Below are 10,726 nucleotides of genomic sequence, written 5' to 3' on the forward strand. Positions count from 1 at the left end.
CCTGTTACGCAGGATTGGCAAATTCCATCTAGGACACTCATGTCCCTCAACATGCTTCGTGGAGTACTCATCAACTGTCTTTATGGTCATCCAGTTACGGATAACGTTGGATCAGTAATAAAGCACTCAACTCTACATCTAGGATCCATAGTGGTTTCAGGTCGAAGAGTGGTATACACTATTATCACCATGAGAATAACTTATGACACTTTGCATAACTTTCTATATAGTATTCTCATAGCGGGTCAATCTGGTATAAATATTACTCCTAATATTCATACCTATGTTTAAGACTTGATAACTCTTTATCCATGATCCATGAGATGTGATCATCAGTCTACAAACATAATAGTCTTAATGCTTTAATGTTATCCCACTTCACATTAAAGCTCGACTACGGATACTTTAAGAATAGTGCCCTTATGTTTAATGTGTTCTCATGATTAAGTCACACTTAATACATTAAACAGACTATCTATTCTAGGGACTTTATTAATCAACCATAATAAAGAAAATGCCTTTTATTATTAATAAATAATTCGATACAAGTACCAAAAGTATTGGCCTCTAGGGCTTACACCAACAATCTCCCACTAGCACTAGAGCCAATCAGGCATACCCCGTATGCCCATTGATCTAGTATGGCCATCATGCTTCTGCTGCGCAATAGGCTTTGTCAGTGGGTTAGCAACATTGTCAAGTGTAGGTACTTTACATATTTTCGCACAACGCCTAAGTATGTGTTTGGATCGTTGGTGAGGTCTAGGCTCCTTAGCTTGTGCGATAACACCATTGTTATCATAATAGAGACCAATGGGATCCACAATGCTAGGGACTATGCCAAGTTTATTGATCCAAACAGCTTCCTTTGCTGCACTTAAGGCAGCAATATACTCAGCCTCAGTTGTAGAATCATCAACTGCATCTTGCGTTGAACTTTTCAAGCTCACAGTGCCACCATTTAAGCAAAACACATAACCAGATTGAAATCATTCATATTAAAGCATCTCAGCACTTTGTCTATGTACTCTGAATTAGGCCAAGCATTTCATGATCTATCTCTATAGATTCTGATAGGCTGTTTCACCCAGGTCCTTCATAGAAAAGTATTTCCCCAACCAAGCCTTTACTTGTTGCAGGGTAGGGATATCGATTCCAATGAGTAATATGTCATCTACATATAATACCAGGAATACGATCATGCTCCCACTAACCTTCTTGTAGACACAAGGCTCATCTTCGTTCTTGATGAATCCATACAGCTTTACTGTTTCATCAAAGCGAAGATTCCATGAGTAGGTCACAGGCTCATCTTGATCCATGAGTAATACATCACCTTGATCAGATATCCATATATCTCAGGTAGGTGACGTATCCTGCCTGACCTACGCTGGTCTTGTTCTACTTGAGCAGGTTGCTCTTACACAACTACTTGTGTTTCCTGCTCTAGTTCCTCCATAGGTATATCGATACTTTGTGATTCTTGAATTTCTTCAAGCTCTACTTTCCTCCCACTGATTCTTTTGGAAATAAAATCCCTTTCTAGGAAAACTCAAGTTCGAGCGACAAACACTTTGCCCTCAGAAGGATAGTAGAAATAATATCCTCTTGTTTCTTTAGGATACCCCATAAATAAGCATTTATCAGATTTGGGCTTAAGCTTAGTTGAAATTTGTCGTTTCACGTAAACTTCGCAACCCCAAATCTTCATGTAAGACATATGTGGTCTCTTACCACTCCATATCTCATATGGTGTCTTTTCAACCTTTTGGATGGAACACGGTTAAGTGTGTAAGCTGATGTTAATGGTGTATGTCCTCAAAAGGAGTTTGGAAGATTGGTGTGACTCATCATGAATCGGACCATGTCCAACAGGGTTCGATTTCTTCTCTCAGATACATCCTTCCATTGGGATGTTCCAGGAGGAGTAAGTTGGGATAGGATCCCACACTCTTTCAGATGGTCATCAAACTCTAGGATTAAATACTCATCACTTCGATCTGATCGAAGAGTTTTAATATTCTTACCTAGTTGGTTTTAACTCGTTAGGTTTCACCCTTTTGTATTAATGTTATTAATAGGCATTTCAAGATCAAGGACATATAGTCCATTGTTCATTTGTGCAGTAGCATAGAATATATCATTCAAATAAATTGAGCAACAATTGTTCTTTATTATAAATGAAAAACCAAACTTGTCCAAACAAGCAATGGAAATAATATTCCTGCTAATTGTAGGTACATAATAACAATTCTCTAACTGAATTATTAAACCACTAGGTAAAGTCAATACAAAAGTTCCTACGGCTAAAGCAGCAACCTTTGCTCCATAGCCAACTCGTAGGTCGACTTCACCTTTTGCCAAATCTCTACTCCTTTTTAGTTCCTGCACATTTGTACAAATGTGAGAACCGCATCCAGTATCTAATACTCATGATGTAGAAGTAGATAAATTAATAACAAAAATACCTGAAGTTGAAGTCTCTACTCCATTCTTCTTATCTTCCAGGTACTTTGGGCAGTTCCTCTTCCAGTGTCCGGTCTTACCGCAATGGAAGCAGGTGCCTTCTTTTGCTATGCCTCCACTAGGCTTCAAAGCAGCAGTGGGTCTGGGATTGGAAACTTCCTTGCCCTTCCCCTTATCACTATGCTTAGTGGGCCTTTTGTTCTGTCTCTTTCCATTTCCGAACATCAGAATGGACTTCCCTTTTGACTTCAGATTCTGCTCGGCAGTTCTTAACATGGCGAGCAGTTCAGGAAGAGATTTGTCCATATCAATCATATTGAAATTTAGGACAAATTGACTGAAACTATCTGGCAACGATTGCAAGATCAAGTCAGTTGCAAGTTCCTTTTCGAGGGGAAAACCCAATCTCTCAAGGTTTTCCACATACCCAATCATCTTGAGTACATGGGGACCTACAGGGGCTCCCTCAGCTAACTTGCTTTGAAAAAGGGCTTTTGAAACTTCAAACCTCTCATGCCTTGCTTGCTCTTGATAGAGCAACTTCAGGTGTTCGATCATATCGAATGCTGACATGTTCTCATGTTGCTTTTGCAATTCTGAGTTCATGGTAGCTAGCATGAGACAAGCAGTTTCATTGGCATCATCGACATGCTTCTTATAAGCATCTCTTTCTGCCTTAGGTGCAGAACTAGGAGGTTCCTCTTCAGGAACAGGTGTCTCCAAGACATACAGCTTTTTATCATGTTTGAGGACAATCCTCAGGTTTCGGTGCCAATCCAGAAAATTTGTCCCAGACAATTTTTCCTTATCAAGGATTGATCGCAGGATGTTGTTAGAGGTGTTTGCTGTCATGGTAATCTACATAAGGATTAATGAAAATATAAGTATCATTGACATATTCAATTAGGCCTTTAATTAAACATGCTCCCACTATTTTACTCAAAACAAATGACCCTCATCATCTGATTCGGAAAATCCCGTTGGAAGATTTTCTAGTGGGTCGAGATCCATATTTCACTTCGTTCTAAGTCCGCGTAGGCGGATTACACAAAACTAGGTTATTTTAGGTAGGAACTCCTTCCAATTGTATCTCATACAACTCTCGAAAATTTCAGTTGGATGAATAACTCCTTTTTCTAATCCATCATATGGATTATTCCCAACTCTTGCTTCTAAACATATATATAATCTTATTATAATTTGTTTAGTTAAGTTTGACCCATTGTTTTAACAGTTGGATATTACAATTATCCCATCGCACCTTACTAATATATAGATCATGCACCTCGCGTAGGCGAAACCTACATTATCCATTACTAGTCTTGATGAGTGTTAAAATTTGGAAAGCATAAACTTAATATTTAATTTTGAGGGAATTGCAATTTTCTGATCTCACCGGCTTGTTTATCATATAAACCGTCTCTCACATGCATCAACATACATTCACATGCATCAACATACATACAAACAAAATGAAACAGTTATGGCCCCTAGCGCAATTGTTCTCCCAAGCCAATGAGAGAACCTAAGCTAACCTACAACGATCTAAGCTTCTCCAAGCAAGATCTTCAAGGTTGTTCTCCTTTGGCACTGACTTCTTTGCTTTCTTCATATCATTATATGAAGGAAACTCGTTTTACATACGAGGGAGTGAGATGAGAAAAGAAGTTACATTTGGGAGATTAAGAGAGAGGCACGACACGCAGGTCGTATTTTAAAAACCCAAAAGCAAGACAAAGGAAAACTAAGGCCATAACCGATCACCACAAGGCAATAATAAACACTTTATTATTATTATTATTAATTCCTTTAATTAATTAAAATCAAATTAAATTTCGACGACCGATCACACTACGCAGAGTTAGCCGGGGGTCCGCTGCCCGGACAGCGGGAACGGGTGTTCCGCTGCTCGAAAATTTTAATGAACAATTCATTTAAAATTGACGTCGTTTTTCGTATCAACACTTGATACTTCAAAACACTTTTTCTAGCCGAACGGGTGAATTTTTCCTTGCGTTAACCGGTTAACCATATGCGTTAACCGGTTAACACTGTTTGAAAACATTTAGAAAACTCTTTTCTGCCTTGCGTTAACCGGTTAACCAAATGCGTTAACCGGTTAACACTGTTTGAAAACATTTAGAATTTTTTTTTTCTGCCTTGCGTTAACCGGTTAACCAAATGCGTTAACCGGTTAACACTGTATGAAAATCTCAAAAAATTTTATTTCGCATTCCGTTAACCGGTTAACCATATGCGTTAACCGGTTAACACTGTTCCAAAAATTAAAAAAAAATTATTTCGTATTACGTTAACCGGTTAACCATACGCGTTAACCGGTTAACACTGTTCGGAAAAGTGTTTAGGACGCACAACTCTTGTGCAATCAAACCCCAATCGCATAACTCTCTAACAACACAACCCTTGTGTCGTCACTAACCCTGATGCACCAATTTCAGACCGTCAAACACATCTCGATTGTTAATTCAGTATGATTGATCAACGTGTCATTGCTTCACCGTACTAATGTCGGATCAAGAAGCAAATGACCATTGATCGCTCAAAGGAAAACAATCATCGAGGGTTTGAATGAACGAAACAAGAACACTATATCATATATAATGTATTTTGCATCAGGATTACATATATCACATATATGTAACTTGATCGATCTCAATTTAACCTTTGATTCATTCTGTCTTTAATCATATTATTACAGAACAAAAACAGTTATCAGATTCATGGTTTCGTAAGTGGCTCTGATACCACTGAAGGAGAATTGCCATCCATGGCGCAGCGGAATTTAAAAATTTCTCCATTAGTTATCCTTACGAATGAGCATGATCAGTGATAGAATCGTTACCTCTTGTGGCGATTCAAACCTTTGGTGCAGATCTCTGATAATGATCGAATCCTTTGAAGCAAATCCACGGGGCGATCACGAGCGTTGAATGATGACAACGTCTCTACTCAGTCCACACGAACGGATTCCTTCAATCGCAGTGCTAGCTGTTTGTGAATGAAGGCTTTGAGTGAGGGAAAGAGAGATACGAAATTCCAACTCTTCAGTTGTGTTGTATTCCCTTACAAAGCTTCTGCACAAGAGCTCTATTTATAGAACCACTTGTGTGGGCTTCAAGCCAAAAAGCCCACTTAAGTGCATTTTGGCCTATATCTCATAATATGCCAAAATCACTTAAGTATTTGGTACCTTACCATATTTCGTATTCAGCTTAAGTACACCGTACCTTACGATGTTCCTTAATTATTCTATCTCTCATCAATCCGTCCTTTGTGTGTGACCCTATAGGTTTTCGCGGCGTTGGCAATTATATTAAATCACGCATTTAACATAATAAACAGTGAGCGGTATCTAGCAACACATCACTGCTACCCAAGTCACGAAAATGTCATGTGATCTGACAAAACCTCCTGTGATAATAATTATGTGTATAATTACCCCTTTGCCCTTATGTCTATATTGAACACAAGGTATAGACCGTGTCACCCTTGTCCAGTTCAATATTGGGCCCATAGACATTTATCCTGTTACGCAGGATTGGCAAATTCCATCTAGGACACTCATGTCCCTCAGCATGCTTCGTGGAGTACTCATCAACTGTCTTTATGGTCATCCAGTTACGGATAACGTTGGATCAGTAATAAAGCACTCAACTCTACATCTAGGATCCATAGTGGTTTCAGGTCGAAGAGTGGTATACACTATTATCACCATGAGAATAACTTATGACACTTTGCATAACTTTCTATATAGTATTCTCATAGCGGGTCAATCTGGTATAAATATTACTCCTAATATTCATACCTATGTTTAAGACTTGATAACTCTTTATCCATGATCCATGAGATGTGATCATCAGTCTACAAACATAATAGTCTTAATGCTTTAATGTTATCCCACTTCACATTAAAGCTCGACTACGGATACTTTAAGAATAGTGCCCTTATGTTTAATGTGTTCTCATGATTAAGTCACACTTAATACATTAAACAGACTATCTATTCTAGGGACTTTATTAATCAACCATAATAAAGAAAATGCCTTTTATTATTAATAAATAATTCGATACAAGTACCAAAAGTATTGGCCTCTAGGGATTACACCAACAATGACATTCTGAGTAGTGTACTGCAGAATTAGCTAATACAGGATTCATTGAATGTCAAACTGGATGTTATGACATTCATCCCTGTCAGCAGATACTGAGGAATATAACAGGTGGTGTTCTACTATAACTCAATATTTATTATCAGTCTGCCTATCAAGAGGATAACAGACCTGATGTAAGTCTCTATGTGTAAATGTCAAATTGGATGTCTTGACATTTATTAATGTACGCTGATACTGAGGTATGGACAAATTGGTCATGTACAGTTCAGCAAATTTATACAGTCTGTTTTCAGGAAAAACAGACTTAGCATATGGTCCTTGATTTGGATGTCAAACTGAATATTGTGACATTCATTCCTGACAGCATATGCTATATTGTAGGTTGTTTAGTTTTTCTGTTTCAACATTTTTCTCAGGCTATTCTTCAGGGATTCAATAGCTGAGAGAAAATCCAGGAAACCAACAACCAAGCTACAATTAATGAACCTAACAAATAGCCTATTTGTTAGTAACCTAGATGTAGAATTTAGGGGAACTCGTGTGACCTTAATTTCAGGAAAATACAAGTACAAGGCCTAAGTGCTGCAATATAAAAGGATGGCAATCCTTCATTCAGAACTGGGGATTTAGGCGTGAAGATTTAGTGTGTCCATCATACTTCACTGCTGTATTTTTGTGTGTCTTGTATTAGACGTAACTTGTAAGCCAAGCTATTATCACTGAGATGATTGCATTGGTATAGGGTGTTCATTGAGTTGTAAGTGTTATGTCACTCTAAGCTTTTAAGCGTGAGTGCTGTGTATCTTGATTAAAGCTGTTAAGCACAATCAAGAGTTGTTTGAAGTGTGACTTCTCAAGTGTCTTTAATAGTAATTAAAGGTTGTAATCACTGAGGTGATTGAGGGGGAGTGAGTAGGAACTCTGATCTTAGTGTAAGATTGAAATTGCATTGGGTAGGTATTAAGTGATATGGTTAAACAGTTGGTTTAAGGTCTGAATTAATACTACTAATAATGGATTTCCTCCCTGGCTTGGTATCCCCCAGACGTAGGTCATGTTGGACTGAACTGGGTAAACAATTACTTGTGTTTTTACTGCACTTACTTTTAAGTTCTGCATAATTCTTATCTGCGCAGAACCGGATGTCATAACAACCCGTGTGACATCGAAAGTCTGATAACTAGAATTTTCATAAGTGTTGGAGTAGAGATTATTCTGCTTCAAGAATTTTATCTCTTTAATTTGTTTAGGGGTTGCAAAGTAATACACAATATGGTGAGGTCCATTATAGATTTCACAAGTGATGGTCTGAGCAGGTTGAACTTGAGCTACCTCTTGAGTACCTATATTCATAACTTTCAATTTCTTTTCTACTTTAGCAGCGACTGTATCTTCCAAATGGATTTTATTAGCTTCCAACTTCAGATCAATGACTCCTTCAGTTTTGCTCGTACACCTATCATATAATTCCAGATGCTCATTTGTAGCTATCGCTTCAATGATCTTTTTAATACCGGTGGCAGTTGAGAAATTTGTTGAGCCGTCGGCTGCTCTGTCAATAAATTGTTTTGTCTTTATTTTGAGCCCATTAACAAACATCTGCATTTGTTTAGTCTGCTCCATATTATGAGCTGGGCAAGCTACCAGGACCCTTTTGAATCTTTTGTAGGCATCTCCTAAATACCCACCCTCCTTCAGTTTGAAGTTTAAGATTTCATACATTTTTCTCAGAAATACCGATGCTGGAAAATACTCATTTAAGAAAGTCGTTTCCATCTCTTCCCATGATGTAATACTGCCAGCTAGGAGAGAGTAGAACCACTCTTCCACCTCTTCAGCTAAAGTGAACGGGAACATTCTTAACTTCTTTGTTTCATCAGTATGACCATTCATTTTCAAAGTAGTACTCATGGTCAGGAATCTCTACAAGTGCTTGTTTGCATCTTCATTTACCTTTTCGGTGAAAGATTTTCTTTCAAGTTGATTGATTATGCTCATATGCATTTGAAAATTAGTCACATTCACCGGTTAATTGACAATGGTCAATCTACCACCCGGTGCATTTGCACCTTCATAATCACCAAGGAGTCTTTCTAGAGGTGGAGGTGGAACTGGAGGAACTTCAACCATAGTTTCTTTTTCTGAATCTGAATCTCAGTGATCAGAGGGAACTTCTTCTTTGGAATTCATCTGAGCCACTCGAGCGTGTCTGAGTCTCTAGTGAAGGGTTCTCTAGATTTCTGCGTCAAAAAGAAATCCATCTGAGGAATCTCCTCGCATAAATAGATTATACAAATTAGTGAATGAAATTATATAAATGACAGAAAAAAACTAACTTTATTGCAGAGCAACAAAATTTTAATTGAAATAAAATTAAACTCTATATTTTGGCAGTCCCCAGCAACGGCGCCAAAAACTTGATTGGAAAAATAACAAGTATATTATTTTGCCTTTTGTAGTAATAAAGGGGAAATTCCTTGAATATCGGTCTCAATGACTGTGTGTTAATATTGAGTTCAAATCATCGTTCAATTAAACAAAAAATAGTGTTGGATTTTTAAATTCAAACTTATAAAAATAAGGGCAAATAAAATAAACATTGTAAAATAAGGGTTTCAAAGAAAAAAGGAATATGCCAGTAAAGGTATACAATTTGTCCCTGTAACAACTCTGAGTCACTATTGCATCAACAAATATCAATTAACTACTACCAGTTCTCAAGGGTATTTTCTCCCAAGGTCTTGGTGAGAAAACCTTTAATCATTCAACCCTAATTTCTATGTCTATAGGAAATTACCGGTGAAATTAAGCCTTATTATATCAAGAATCCTCTGGTTCATACAGGGTATCCCTAGTCCTATATGATATATATTGCAGAGTAATCTTATGAAAACCTTATCAATGACGGTCCATCCTAATTGACAATGATACAACAATCTCAATTGGTCCGAAAGAGAAAGCATTAAACACATCAAAAGATTACCGTAATTATGAAAAATAATATTGTCAATGCAATTGTAAACTCAAAGTCATTACAAATATAAATTAGGGACATCCCCATAGTATTGGGGGGTTTAACTCCTCATATTGTTCAAAACATATTCAAGATAAAAATTAGACATTACAAGTAATTGGATGACTTGGATCTTCAATTGATTCTGCTCATGAAAATCTTCTGCTCTCCGAATTCCTTGATCTCTGTAATTCTCGATCGTCTGACAATTCTCCGTGCTATGTTTTCTCCTCGCCAAAAAATATCCTTTCTTCTCTCGTAGAAACTCTTCTAAAATAGTAAAAATCCCTTGGCAATGGTTGGAAATCCCCAGAACGTCCTTGCTGCTCAAGCCTGGGTACAAGCCCAAAAATTGGAATATTTTGTGTCTGGGATGACACGGCTCGTGTCAGCTGACACGGGTGGCCGTGGCAGACCTCTGCCTTGCCATCATCATCTGTTTCTCTCTCAGGTGGACTGACACGGCCCGTGTCAGCTAACACGGGTGGCCGTGTCAAGCCCCTGTCTTGGCTATCTCTTGCAGCTTGTTTTGCTTTCATCCTGACACGGCCCATGTCAGGCCTCCTATAACTGAGTAATCGCCTTCCTTAAACGCCAGATTTCTCTACTTTCGTGCACTGAGTCAGTTGGGTCTTCTACTTGGACTTGGAGGGAATAAAAACAAACAACCAACCAAAGCATAAAATCCCGAGGAAACTAAAAATTGATAAAATACTTAATTAACTTACAGAAATAAAAATAGACTTGAAAGGTAACATAATGCGAATAAAGTATTCCAAAATCCTTGGTTTCTTATCGAATAAGTGATGAAAATATAGTAGAAATGGTGACTGATCACTACATATGGACACATGGTAGATGACTGAGGTAAAAAAATCTCGAGAAGTCATATCATTTTCGAACAAGGAGGCATGAGAATATCAAAGGACCAAATGATAAGAAGGGCTTAAGATGGATGAAATATTCACTAAAAGAGTCACCCACTTAGCACCCTCTTATAAAACACTCAAAAGCCACGTCTCGTCTCCATCGAATAAGATTTATATGCAATTGTTCCTACCTGGATCGAGGTTGAAAAGATATCGGCCCATAAGGATATTGGAATGTAGTAAAGT

The sequence above is a fragment of the Lathyrus oleraceus genome, chromosome 7 (genome assembly GCF_024323335.1).
Source record: "Lathyrus oleraceus cultivar Zhongwan6 chromosome 7, CAAS_Psat_ZW6_1.0, whole genome shotgun sequence".
Classification (NCBI taxonomy): domain Eukaryota; kingdom Viridiplantae; phylum Streptophyta; class Magnoliopsida; order Fabales; family Fabaceae; genus Lathyrus; species Lathyrus oleraceus.